Source organism: Dermacentor variabilis, chromosome 3 (assembly GCF_050947875.1).
Source record: "Dermacentor variabilis isolate Ectoservices chromosome 3, ASM5094787v1, whole genome shotgun sequence".
NCBI classification, from domain to species: Eukaryota; Metazoa; Arthropoda; class Arachnida; order Ixodida; family Ixodidae; genus Dermacentor; species Dermacentor variabilis.
This window is the reverse complement of record NC_134570.1, coordinates 237,241,604-237,255,501: the sequence shown is the minus strand read 5'-3', so window position 1 is coordinate 237,255,501 and position 13,898 is coordinate 237,241,604.

Sequence of the window (13,898 nt, the reverse complement as noted above, 5' to 3'; positions counted from 1 at the left end):
TTCCTGCAATAAGCGGTCCTTTGTTTTACGAATGCCCAGATGCCCTGTGCAAAAGCCCCCGTCAACCAGGTGCAGGAGCTGCTCACGATAGGGATGAGGCACCACGAGTTGGTCGAATTGCACACCCTTTCGGCAGGTGTACTTTCAATAGAGGACGTCTGCCCTCTTGAGGAACTTCACGTTCTGTTTGGCTACACCTTCTTTAGCGTCAGGCCTTAGGTTACGCAGGGTGGAATCTTTTTCCTGCTCAGCAATCAATGTGGCAGGGCTTACATTCAATAACCTTTGCCTGCATTCTGCCTCGCGAGACATTTCAGGCTCTGCTGCTTTCCTGACTTCTTCATTAGCTGGTGTACCTTCCGCATCATCCCCTATAGAGCTGTCCTGTTCGGTACTGGTGGACGAATCCTCCTTCAAACCTGTTTCCTCCACTACTGGACACTCATACACTGCCTTGGCCGCGAGCTCCCGTGCCTTGGAACGAGCTAAGACTTGCACTATCCCTTCACTAAACCCGATTCCCCTGCGTCGTAGCAAATCCTCAGATTTGTTAGAAAACAAATATGGATACCGAGGCGGGAGATGTGCCGAGACGGCAGCTTCAGTGTCTAGTACTCCAAAAGGTCCTTCGATACGAATCTTGGCCACAGGGAGACAAACACTGGAGGTTTCCACGGCTTGCCTTATCCAAGCACATTCTCCCGTGAACTGGCCTTCCTCTACGTACGACGGGTGCACTACGTCCATTGTGGCTGCTGAGTCGCGAAGCACCCTACACGGTTTGCTGTTTACCACGAGGTCTCGAATGTACGGCTCTAGCAATTTCAGGTTTTCCTCGTTACAAGTTAGTGACATCAACACTAGATTGGGATTTTGCATCCCACGGAGATAAGCCCAGTTTGCTGGCATTTGTAGCAAACTATTGGTTTCTTGGCCTCCAAAGCCTTTTTCTTTTACCTTTCTGCCCTCTGTTAGGGTGACTCCTCCCTTCCCTTGCTGTTCTCGTCACTACTTTTCACTGAATCTGACCTTTCCTTTGAGTTATACTGATTCGAATTCGATCATCGCTCTGGCTTGTCGGGTCTGTATTTAGTCACCTCCTTCTTAGGAGCTTCGTTGCCTTCGAACGCACTGCGGGTTACGTACTCCTCAGCGAGATTGGCCGCTCTCGTGATAGTGTCTAAGCCTGGCCTATCCTGAACCCAATGCTTGAAGTTTACTGGCACCCGGCGGTACAACTGTTCTAAAGCAAAGCACTGCATTGTCTTTTCGGCATCGCCGAGTGCACCCTCTTCTCTGAGCCATTCCTTCAGGTTTACCTCCAAGGTGTATGCAAAATCTGAATATGACTCACTTTTGGTCTTCTCGACTTTCCTGAACTTTCGCCTGAATGCTTCAGCTGATAATCTATACTGTTTAAGCAGATTTGCTTTGACTTCATCGTAGTCCTCTGCTTCTTCTTTCCCCATGCGGACGATAACATCAGCTACCTCACGTGGCAGTAACGTAAGCAAGCGTTGCGGCCACGTGTTTCTCGCGAATTTTACCTTCTCGCACGTGCGCTCAAACTGTACCAGAAAAAAACCTATGTCCCCTCCTAGTGCGTAGGGTGCCATCAAGTCTGTCATTCTGCGCTCACTTTCACGTGCCTCTGTGCTAGGTCTTTCGCTATTTTGTGCTTTCAGAAGCTCAATCTCTAGGCGCTTAATTTCGAGTGCGTCGCGTGCAACACGGTCGCGCTCTTCTTTTTCCTCTAGGCGCTTGGCCTCTTCTTTTTCCTCTAGGCGCTTACGCTCTTCTTTTTCCTCTAGACGCTTACGCTCTTCCTCTTTCTCTTTCATGCTCTCTAGGCATTCCGGCAGTTCCTCGTCGTCTGTCCCGGTCGCTTCGATCGCCTCAATGATCTCCGGCTTTCTCTTTGATTCGGCAATTGGGGGGCTCAACTCTTTGGTCAAGCTCAACAATTCCGGCTTCTATAGTGCCTTCAAGTTCATGGCTGCTCTTAGTGCAGCTAAACCTTCACTCTATACAACATGACGTACTCAAACTTCCGTCAACGGTTTAAAGAAAAATCACTGCAATGTACTTTCCAAAAATACGTAAAAGCCAAATGATATCTCAGTGTAGAAAAGCCGTGCACTCACCATATGCAGTCATGATCCAGACACCTTCCTTCCGAACGTTGTCGCCAGGACGAAGAGGCTACGATCTCGTAGTTGTCGTCCAAGTTGGGGTCTCCAGGATTCCGTATCCCAATCGCTGCCACCAGTTTGTTGCGTACTCCAGGGTAGCGTACCGTACTGCGGCCGAGAAGTAGCGGCCCCTGCCTATCGAAGCTCGACCGACATTATTTATTGGGTAGCGTGGCGTTGTCGGCGGGCTGCAGGCATCGGGTAGACCATGGCGACCAAGCAAGGGCGAGTCGATTTGCTAGTGCGAAACTTGCACGGTTTATTCAAAGGTAGATGAAAGAAAATAAGAAAAGCATCAAGTATATAAAAGTACATTTCGGAGCCCCTTAAATAGGCTCTCTACAAGTTTGGGCGGGATCTTGCTTCCGTCGATGTCACGTGACAGGCACAGAGAGAGATCCCCTCCTCCTCTGGCATTACCGAGCAAGGAAAGGAAAAGTCACGCCTCATTTCGACGAAGCCTGGTAGAAGGCCGGCTGGTAGAAGGCCGGGTGGTAGAAGGCCGGGTGATAGAAGGCCGGGTGATAGAAGGCCGGGTGGTAGAAGGCCCTTTGTGCGCAAGGTGCGTGACGTTAACCATCGCAGGAGAAATCAAGCCTCATTTCGACGAATCCTGGTAGAAGGTCGGGCGAAATTGCTTTCGCCACGTGGTGTCAGACGCCAACCCTAACAAGAGGGAGTCAGCGTTCTTGTGGAGGCATCCAGTCTTGTAACCGACAATAAATGAAAATTCCTGGAGCCGCAAAGCCAAGCGACCAAGCCGTCCTGTCGGGTTCCAGAAAGAAGAGAGCCAGCAGAGTGCGTGGTGGTCTGTAACGGCCGAAAATGTTCGGCCATACAAATATGGCCGGAACGTGACGACAGCCCAAACTAAAGCCAAGCAGTCCCACTCGGTGATGGAGTAATTTCCCTCGGCAGGTGACAACAGGTGGCTGCCGTAAGCTATCACGCACTCGGTACCATTCCGTTGTTGGACGAGAACAGCGCCCATGCCATGGCCGCGTGTGTAAGTGTGTGGACATCAGTTGGTGTGGAGGGATCAAAGTGGGCAAGTATGGGAGGGCTGGTCTGAAACCCTATGAGAGCGGAAAACGCGTGAGCTTCCTCCGGGCCCATGAGAATGGCGTGTTCTTTTTCATATCTGCCACAGGCCCAGCAACGCCGGCGAAGTTTTTGACGAAACGGCGAAAGTAAGAACACAGGCCGACGAAGCAGTGCACGTCAGAAGCAGAACGTGGCACAAGGAACCTGCGTACGGCGCGAATTTTGGCTGGTCTGGTTGAACACCGGACGCGTCAACCAGGTGTCCGAACACGGCATTCTGACGGCGCCCGCATTGACACTTCGTGGAGTTCAGTTGGAGACCGGCTTTTCTGAAGACCACAAGAATGGCAGCAAGTCGGCTAATGTGGCTGCCAAACGTGGGAGAAAAAACAATAACGTCGTCGAAGTAACAAAGACGGGCGGTCCATTTGAAGCCTCGCAGAAGAGAGTACATCATACGTTCAAATGTAGCAGGAGAATTGTATAGGCCAACGGGCATGACTTTGAAATTATATAAGCCATCCGGCGTGATGAAGGCCATGTTCTCGCTGTCCATTTCATGAACGGAAATCTGGCAGTAGCGGATCGAAGATTGATGGACGAGAAGTATTTAGTTCTGTGCAAGCAGTCCAAGGTGTCGTCGACAGGTGGTAGTGGGTAGACGTATTTTCGCGTGATCTTGTTAGGGTGGCGATAGTCGACGCAAAAACGCCAGGCACCATCTTTATTTTTCACATGCACGACAGGCGAAGCCCAAGGGCCGGCTGATGGCTCGATGACCCCTTTGCGGAGCTTTATGTCCACTTCTGATTGGATGACTCGACGTTCAGCATGCGATACACGATAGGGACGCTGACGAATAGGACTCGTCTCTCCAGTGTAATGGTGAACAACAGATGTTTGGCCTAAAGGCCTGTCACCGAAATTGTCACCGTACGTTTCAAGCAGGTGACGTATGTCCGTTACCTGTGCTGAGGTGCAATCCTTTCCGCGAGGTAATCCGTTAAGGAACCAGAGCTGGGAGCTGCAATTGGCGCCAAGAAACCACTCTCGGCATTCAGACCTCCCTGTCAAATTCGGAACCACTAGAAACGCTGACCAAGAACATCTCCGCGGACAAAGGAGAACCCCTGCTGCTGCAGTAGTAGCGCGCCAGGTGTTGCGTGAGGGCATCAGCGCGACGCCAAATCGCCCTCTCTCTCTCGGAAGCCTGTGTTATCCGCGGGTTCCTTGTCCGCGCAAGCTCTCCCTTGCATTCTAACTGCGCTTCGGTAAGGCCAAATCAAAACGCAACAAGCATCTCAACGCACTCGCTTGGCCGCGAGTAGTCCATAACTCTAAGGACCGCTCAGCGGCGGTCAATTTGACATGAATTCTTTCGTAATCACAACTCATAAGAATGGGTTAGGTGTCCCCGGTTTTTTATTATATAACAAGAATTCGATGTAGCAGCATCTTTTAACTTTTGTTATTTTGGTTCACTTGGCTTATGTGGCTTCCTCACCACACTTCGTTTCAGAAGAATTGTGTGTTGAAAAAAGTCACAGTTTCGCCTGACAAGCGAAGCGTTCATGGCGATAGGGAATTAGAGAGCTATAACAAGTAAGGTTACTTATTTCATCAGCAGCATCAACTTCTGCAAACATTCCCTTACTGACTTGGCAGTAGCGACGGGCCTGCTCCGGACACGTTAATCACGTTCTGCCTGTGCTGCAGGCGGCTGCCACTGCGCGCCTACGAGGATCAAGCTCCCGGCCCACGCTACGCGCGGAACCGTCAAGATTGCATCGTCTACCCGTAGAGAAAGAAATTTCAACAAGAGCGGACACTCCCATAGAGCCCAGCAGCCGAATTGACTGTAGGACACCAAGCGGATGGTATTAACTCCTTCCGGTTTCGGGCGCGCGCGTTTTGAACGCCAGTTGGTACACGCCGCGCCGGCTCCGGTGCTTGGCGCAGCATTTATTTTTTTTCGCTTCTGCTGAACCCCGCGTGGCCTTGGCGTGAAATCGTTTCATTATTTAGTAGAAATGATTGCGAACGACCTTTACAAGACAGCGCCGAATCTGTCAGGCGCAATTTCATAAAGAAAACGGAAGACGCCTTCTGAAATGATGAAATGTTTATTTTGCTCCATATAAATGCTCGTTTCGGGCTACTTCTGCATTCATCCAAAGTTGTGGCACCAGGTAAGCAGCAGTCGTTGCCGTACGAAGCTCCACCGGATGCCATCAGCTGAAACAAAGTAAATTACAAGCACGTATCATTTTGGTATATTGACCTATCAGGAGCATTGCGTGTAAAGTCGAAACGTGCGTAAGTGGTGAATGAGCGGCATTACAGATAAATTCATTTTTACGTACATTTCGGAGCAATGACTCCTCTCAAACAATTCCATAAAATGTGAAGAAATCATCCGGTTTTCAAGCATCCCCCCTTCCCGGGCATTATTTCCTGAGCTTTAAGAGCAGAAATACACGGGTGACTGCGCGTTTCCAAAACAACTTGGCCTCAGTCGACGCGATGGTACGCCAAGTACACACACAGGCTAAGCCAGACCATGTTACACGCTCGCAGAATGTCTTCTAGTCGCGCTCAAGACAGATTTGTGGGTGCAAAGCCTGTTTTCAGTCGCACAGAATACATAAACGTCATGTCCTTGAGGTCCTCCGCGTTATCTTTTACGCGTCCTGCCGGCGCGAGCAACACTCCCGTGTTATCACTCTCGGCAATGGCTCGTCGCGTTTTCGATAAGCGCGAGTACTGAAATAAGGTATTTGTCTATAGGCTATAAGGCTATAAAATGTGTCCCAAACTTGTCCCACTACAATTCAGTACACGCAAAACTAACTCACTATGGCCGGCTTGCTTTTTTTCCTAACAGCTTCACAACCCCAGGCGCGGCGAGCATGCCTCAAAATATCCCCAAAAGTTACCAAATGAATTACAATACTTTTTCGGGTCAGAGAATGCGTCACGAACTTCTACCAGTAAGATTCAGTGCACGCGAAACTAACTGCGGCACACAGCCGAGCTGCTTTTCGCTAACTGCGCCACTACGCCGAGCGCGGCTACTGTGCTTGAAAAGTACTCCTAAAAGTAGCGAAATTAGTTTCAATAATGTCTAGGGTCAGAGAAAGTGCCAAAACTTGTCCAGGTAAGATTCAGTACACGCGAAACTGCGTCACACGGCCAATGTGCTTTTCGTCACAAAGCCAGGTGCGGCGAGCGTGCCGAAAAACTACCGAAATAAGTTATAATTATGCTTGGGCTCATATAGAGCGTCGCAAACATTTCCCAGTACGACTAATTAAGTCAAATTAACTAGCCTTGGACGACGGAGCTGTTTTTCGATAACTGCTTAGTTTTGTGCAGTAAGCCTAAATGTGCTTGAAGTGCGTCGCAGAGTGTCAAACAAAATTCCTCACCTTGCTGTAGTCCAGTAGTGCAGCGGTACACTCTAAGAACAGTTTACACCCTTTGGCTTGCCCCTTCTGCCACACAAAAATAATCGTCATCTGCCTTGATGCGTTTCCTTTCTTTATCACTGCGAGCCCAGAACTTCCCAGTAACGAATGGCACGCGCGTTATCAGCATAGAACAGTTTACACCCTTTGGAGTGCCCCTTCTGATAACGCGCGTGCCATTCGTCACTAGAAAGTTCCGGGCTTGCAGCGATAAAGAAAGGAAACGCATCAAGGCAGATGACGATTATTTTTGTGTGGCAGAAGGGGCAAGCCAAAGGGTGTAAACTGTTCTTAGAGTGTACGGTGTCGAAATGCAGACGGAACACAAGAGAACGCCGGGAACCCAAAAAACGGGCTACATCCAAAAGAGACGGGTCGCCGAGCACGCGAGCTTCACATGCGCAGCCGGCCCCGCTCACTCCTGCGGCTTGTCTGGCGCATGACGTATGCACGCGCGTCTGGTGTGCCGCTAGCTTGTTGCTAGGCAACGCAACAAGAATAAGTTGCAAAGCATAGGTTCATTTACACGCAAAACGTTTTCACTTTAGTGGGAAAGAATAAAAAAAATAAAACGTTGTCTGTAAGTTTATTTCACATTCTTCTTTTCTGATGCTCGCGTTAACTAACGGATGGAGTTGAAACTAGGCGTGACGTGTTTCCTGTTGCCAGTTTTTGAAGAATGTCCCCTCTTGTTTAATTTCCTTCTCTATGGTCTACCACCAGGAAGGTGTTATCATCGGCTGCACCAGTGACCTGTCGCATCGGCCTCTACGTCACAGCATCGGTGGTACAAGAGCACCTTCTTTGTCGTGGCCCCGACACTTGGCAGTAGCGACGGGTCTGCTCCGGACACGTTAATCACGTTCTGCCTGTGCTGCAGGTTAGTACCAATAACACACGAATCGCACAACTTTCTTTTCACGCTCGTCGCTCCTGCCAAGGAATTGTTCTTGTAAATATTCGCTGACTTTGTGTTGCTTATCGTCATGCATGAACTTTCAGAATGGCTAAAGAAATGGGTAAAATGAAGGAGGAGATGAAGGCGGAGTTTTTGAAACTAAAAGAAGAAATGAGGGCAGAGCTGAAAGAACACCGCGAAGCGGTCGAGCGCCAAATAAGGAGCGAGGTCCGTATTTGGCTTTGGTCAAATACGGACGCCAAATACGGAGCGAGGTCCGTAAAAACTTTGGCTAAGAGCATTGAGTATGCTCACGGAAGCATTGAAAAGCTAAAAAAAAACTAAACGCTGAGACTACAAAAAATGCTGGGCTTGCATCTGAGAACGAGGCGCTCCACACAAAGCACGCAGCGATGGAAATCACGCTGCAATTCTTCGAAAGGTGCCTTATTCACATGGAGCAGTACTGAAGAAAGGCCACTCTAGAGATACAGGGCGTAATCAGGAAAGACGACGAATCTGTGACTGAAATTCTTTCCAAAGTTGGCTCTGCAATAAACGAGCCTATCGACGATGGTGATATCAAGGTCTGCCACCGCGTGCCTACGCGCAACGCTGATAGGTCTCACATCATTGTCCAGTTCAAGTCACGCACAAAACGCGACGCTGTGCTTGTAAGTAAAGGTTCCGTACGGCAGGACCGCATCCCACGTCTTGTGCTCGACGTCGACGTACATTGCTAGCATGTCGGCGAGGGTCTTGTTCAGGCGCTCCTTGAGACCATTCGTCTGCGGATGGTAGGCAGTTGTCCTCCTTTGGCTTGTATGGCTGTATTGCAGAATGGCATGGGTGAGCTATGCTGTAAAGGCTGTTCCTCTGTCGGTGATGAGGACTTCTGGGGTACCACGTCGCAGCAGGATGTTCTCGACGAAAAATTTCGCCACTTCGTCTGCGCTGCCTTTCGGTACAGCTTTAGTTTTAGCGAAGCAGGTGAGATAGTCCGTCGCCACGACGATTAACTTATTTCCGGATATTGACGCCGGAAATGGTCTGAACAAATCCATCCCGATCTGTTGAAATGGTCGGCAAGGATCTTTGATCGGCTGTAGTGATCGTGCTGGCCTTGTCGGTCGTGTCTTGCGTCGCTGACAGTCTTGGCATGTCTTGACGTAACGGGCTACGTCGGTGGTCAGACGCTGCCAGTAATACGTTTCCTGTACCCTCGACAGCGGTCGGGAGAATCCGAGGTGCGCAGCGGTTGGATCGTCATGTAAGGCCTGCAGTACTTCTGGACGCAGCACCGACGTAACAAGAAGGTAGCTGGCGTGGACTGGGGAGAGGTTCTTTACAGGCAGGTTGTTTTGTAACGTGAACAAAGACAATCCACGCTTAAATGCCCTAGGGACTACGTCGGTGTTCCTTTCCGAATACTCGACGAGGCCTTTTAGCTCTGGGTCTGCTCGTTGCTGCTTAGTGAAGTCTTCCGCTCTTATTATTCCGAGTATGGCGTCGTCGTCCTCGTCGTCTTGCGGCGGGGGATGGAGGGGGGCGCATGATAGGCAGTCGGCGTCAGAGTGTTTTCGTCCGGACTTGTAGTTTGTAAATGCGTCGGCCAGCGGCGTTTGCCACTTGAACTCGGCATCAGATTTGGTTAGATTTGGTTACCGACTCAGCGATGCGTGAAAAGTCCTTGACAAAGCGCCTGTAGTCGGCACACATGCCAAGGAATCTACGCACTGCCTTCTTGTCGATGAGCTGCGGGAACTTCGCGATGGCAGCTGTTTTATGCGAGTCGGGGCGTACTCCGTATTTGCTGGCCTAGGAACAGAAGCTCATCGTAAGCGAAGTGGCACTTTTCCGGCTTCATAGTGAGGCCTGATGATTTCATGGTCTCTAATACTGTCGCAAGTGGCCTGAGGTGGTCATCGAAATTTCTGGCGAAAACAACGACGTCTTCCAAGTAAACAAGACACGTCGGCCACTTCAATCCTGCTAACACCGTGTCCATGACGCGCTGAAATGTTGCAGGCGCCGAGCACACTCCGAATGGCATGGCTTTGAACTCGTAGAGGCCGTCTGGTGTATGAAGGCGGTCGTACGGTTGCGCAGGAGGCTCGTAAAAATGTGCAGGAAGCCGCTGCGGAACAGGTTTTATGTTGTCATGGTGGACTCCCGGTTCTCAAACCACGTTCTAGCGGCGTCTTCTAAGGCGAAGTATACATACCGCAGTTTCTCGTCGGAGTCCTAGTTGTTGAAAGTCGCGATTCGTTCGTAGGTCTCCAGCCAGGATTCCGGGTCTTCAGTAGCAGCTCCATGGAAGGTCGGTGGGTCCCGAGTTTGTTGCAGGATAACGGGGGACGCTGGGGCAGCCATTGGGGTTGTCTTGGCCATGATCTTCTTTGTCGTCTCAGGTAGAAGTCCGTGCTCGGGGGGGGGGGGGGGGCAGTCCTTGCAGCATTCGGCTAGCACGCTGGTCTTGGGCGATGTTGGTTTTGTCCTCGGGCTTGGATCGCTGCTTTGCGGGGGCGTTCGGTAGATGAACGCACAAGCACCTCCACCAGATGTCACGTGGTAGTGGCTGTGACAGATACAGTAGCGAAACAGTAAATTGCGAAACTAAATCTTTATTGGGCGAACTTGTGCCCTCAAAAAGAGGCTACACTCAAAGAACGGCGACAGCGGCGAACACAGTCGGCGATCGTCAAAATCTGATCAGCGGGTCAAGCGCGTCGGCTTTTATACAGCAGTCGTTGAATGTTCCAAACTAATCGCTGGGACCCGCGCGTCTTCCACAAAGTTCTACACCATTCGCAAGGAGTCCGACGCCTCAAACCCTACGGACAGAGTAGATAAGTTAGAAGGAGCAATTGCTCAGCTAGCTGAGACAGTCTCCAATCACATAATGTCTACCGCAGAATTTCAGCAGATGGTAGCCCACGAGCTTACTAGGATAGGCGCTGTGTATAGAGCCGAGTGTACCCAGGGCGTTACACAAAGCCCCGAACACGAACAACTTGCCACCACAGCCACCAAAGTGTTCAAAACTAAGGGCTTCAAAATGACTTCTGTATGGCCGGTAAGGGCAGAACCGTACGCCAAAAAATATTGCTGCAACTATTAAGATTATACCATGGAATGGCAGATCCTTTAAGCAAAAGCGTGCAGCACTGCAGTTCCAACTCGCTAGCTTTGATCCCAAGGTAGATGTTGTAGCGTTACAGGAAACAGGCACGCAAGTCAAAATTACTGGGTATACCACGTTCAATGAATTAACTGACGCCGACAAGAAACCTTCTACGGCAGTTGCGATACAACGCAACCTTATGGCAATGCAAATTGATCTAGAGGAAGACAAAATTCCTTACACGTTTGTACAGCTACTGGCTAGAAGAAAGGAACACAAATGTGTATTCATCCTTAACTTGTACAGCTCTCCGAAAGGTAAAAGCAAGGGGGTATTTCCCTCCTGAAAAAAGCATGTAAAGCCGCAGAGAAGGAACAACTCGTTGTTGTAGGAGAGTTTAACGCTACGCACACAGTCTGGGTATACCAAACTTGCACTAGAAAAGGCAATGCGCTATATTCAGTGACAAGTGACTTGGAACTTACACTCATCACTGGCCCAGATAGGCCCACGCGTATCGGCAACAGTGTAAGCAGGAAGGGTGCGCCTGTTTTCACAACAAATCCGTGCAGGAGCGGAGCCTCACCTCGATGACGTGTCACCATTTTTCTTCTTTTTTCCCTCTGTTTGGCGGCGCGGTCGGTGTGCGGCGCTTCAGTGGAGTGAAATGTGTGAAATGTCGGCGCGCGTACCATCGGCGCGAGCTTTGTTTCGCTGGTGAATGCGCGGAATGCAACGATGAGCGAGCCGCTCTCCTATGGCTACCTGAAGTCAGACGATAAGCTTTTTGAGAGGTCCTTGGCTGCCGTCAACGAGAGGTATGCTGTGCGGACATCAAGACACCTGAACAAGCCGTCTAAATATAAGGATGTATCGACTGCTTCTTAATGTTTCGCTCTGCGTGTAGATTTAACATTGTAAAACGCAGTAGTAATTTTAACCAGGGACTCAACCTGGCAGAACGACTTGTTTTCAGTTGCGGTTAGTGCGCAACACTAGACAATTGATTCATCTTGATTCGCCTTTTTGAAAATGGGGTTATATATTGTTCTGGTTACCGGTTCAGAGTTCCCCTAGCACCTATTTAATTCGGTTTGAGTGGAGTATTGTTCTGGTTACCTTGACATGACCTGATCTTCAGAAATTGTGATAAATGTAAAATTAACTACTGTTATTTTTCGGTTTTCAGTCATGATTACAACCGCGCACGCAAGGTAACCACGAATACAATAAATGAGAGGTCTGCCCCTATGCTCTTTACATATTTGATTTCAATTCAAGACAGAGCTGCGCTTGGGCGTTTGTTTTGTATGCATCTGCGCTTTTTTTTTATACTGAGAAAGCAATCGTGCGCAACACGGCACACGAATTTCGGTGGGGCTGTACTATGTGGCTAGAACGGCCACCATAGCTGTACTCCATGTCGTAACACGGCCGTCTGTGCCATCCGTAGTCATGCTACAAGGCATGGGCCTGATATTGAACTCTGTATACGAGAAGCTGAATCGACAGCGTCGAGCTTTTTTGTGGTGTTATATTAAAATCCCAAGGCCCAAACAAACTGTAACATGTTGGTTTTTTGGCGCTGCTTGCAAGTTGTTACTTAAGACCACACAAAAAAGTCTGGGTAATTATACTATTAATTATTATCATTATGGCTGAGGAGAGCCAGAATTTCTAGCCAGAGGCATGCAGATCTTAAGGTTTATTTGCTGCCCATAAACAAACACTAAAGCCAGATCCGATATTGCCTCTGCCATGCATAAAACTAGGCGCCGTCATTAAATCGTCTTTATTGTTTATTTTCAGCCAATGTCGTTTTCTCCAGAATCCACTGCGGATGTCAAATCTCTCTGGGGAATGTGCCATTTCGAGTTGTGAAGGAAACAGTCACTCTGCAAGTTCGGAATGGAATACTACAACAAGACTCAGGGAGAAAAAGACCAGGTATGTTACATGGATGCGCTTGCAAACACTTCACTCGCATGCAGATATCCAGCAGCCTTCCAACTCAAAGATTGTGTGCAAGCAGTGTAAAGAGGATACTTCGCGACAGCTGTTGTTAACTTATTTTCCCTTATACAATGCCCCTTTCAGGGCCCTCAGGTTGTTCCTAGTAAATGAATAGATTTAGGAAAAGACCATTATGGCTGTGTACCAGGCACATAGCCGCTGGTTGGTGTGGCTCAGTCCCCCAAGAAATCTTCAGTTTTGCAGGGACGTCCTTTACCGCCTCTCCCACCCGTGGCGTTTCCCCTCCCCCCTCATTCAGTAATTGCAAGCCAAACAAAATCCTGGCTACATGCCTGGTGTGAACTATGGAAGCATGCCGCTGCTGTTGTTTGTACTTACCAAAGCCGCATGATGTTACAGTTGACCTGTGTGTCTTTTAACATGCATGTCAGAACACCAGAAATAAATATACTTTATTTAATTTACAGGATTCAAGCCCCACTGACCACTGACTGGCCGAAGGAGGTGTACGAGAAAAAGTGAATGAACCTACAAGGCGCAAAAAAGAGGGTTCATGAGACTTTTCCCCTTTCCGTAGAACGGCTATGTAGTACGCACCATACTAACGACTGATGCACCATACATCAGGTCGCATGTTTTCGTTACATGATGGGCAAAAACTAGAAAGCTCAACATTGACTGTTTCGAGTTCCACGATACTAAAGTACATGTTGAGACTAATTGAAAAATACTAGCTGATAAATGCTAAGTTTAGACGATTGCCTATTTTCTTGTGCATTCCTGTTCCTTATGCCACCCCTTTTTATATCCCCATTACCATAGGGTGCCATTGAAAAATGTTTTAAGTCTGGATAATGAAACAGCTCCCTCAAGTCACTAGTATCAGTATGTATACCTAAAACATTTCGCTGAAAGGGTAGTTCTCATAATTGCCCTCGAAAATGGCCAGTTTGGCCAGCCTCTAATTCCAGTCACCACTGTTGAAGTACACTTGGCGAAATTGCTCTACTGTGTAGGTAACCATTCTTCACATTTTCAAAATAAACTCTTGGTGCACATTAGGCATTCTCTCAAATGTGCGTTACTCACAGTCGATGCATATTACAAGCACACTACTGAACATTTCTTGAAGTAACCACCAGACAAAAATGTAATAACATTTTTTCATATACAATAGCTGCTATATTAAAATGTTAAAA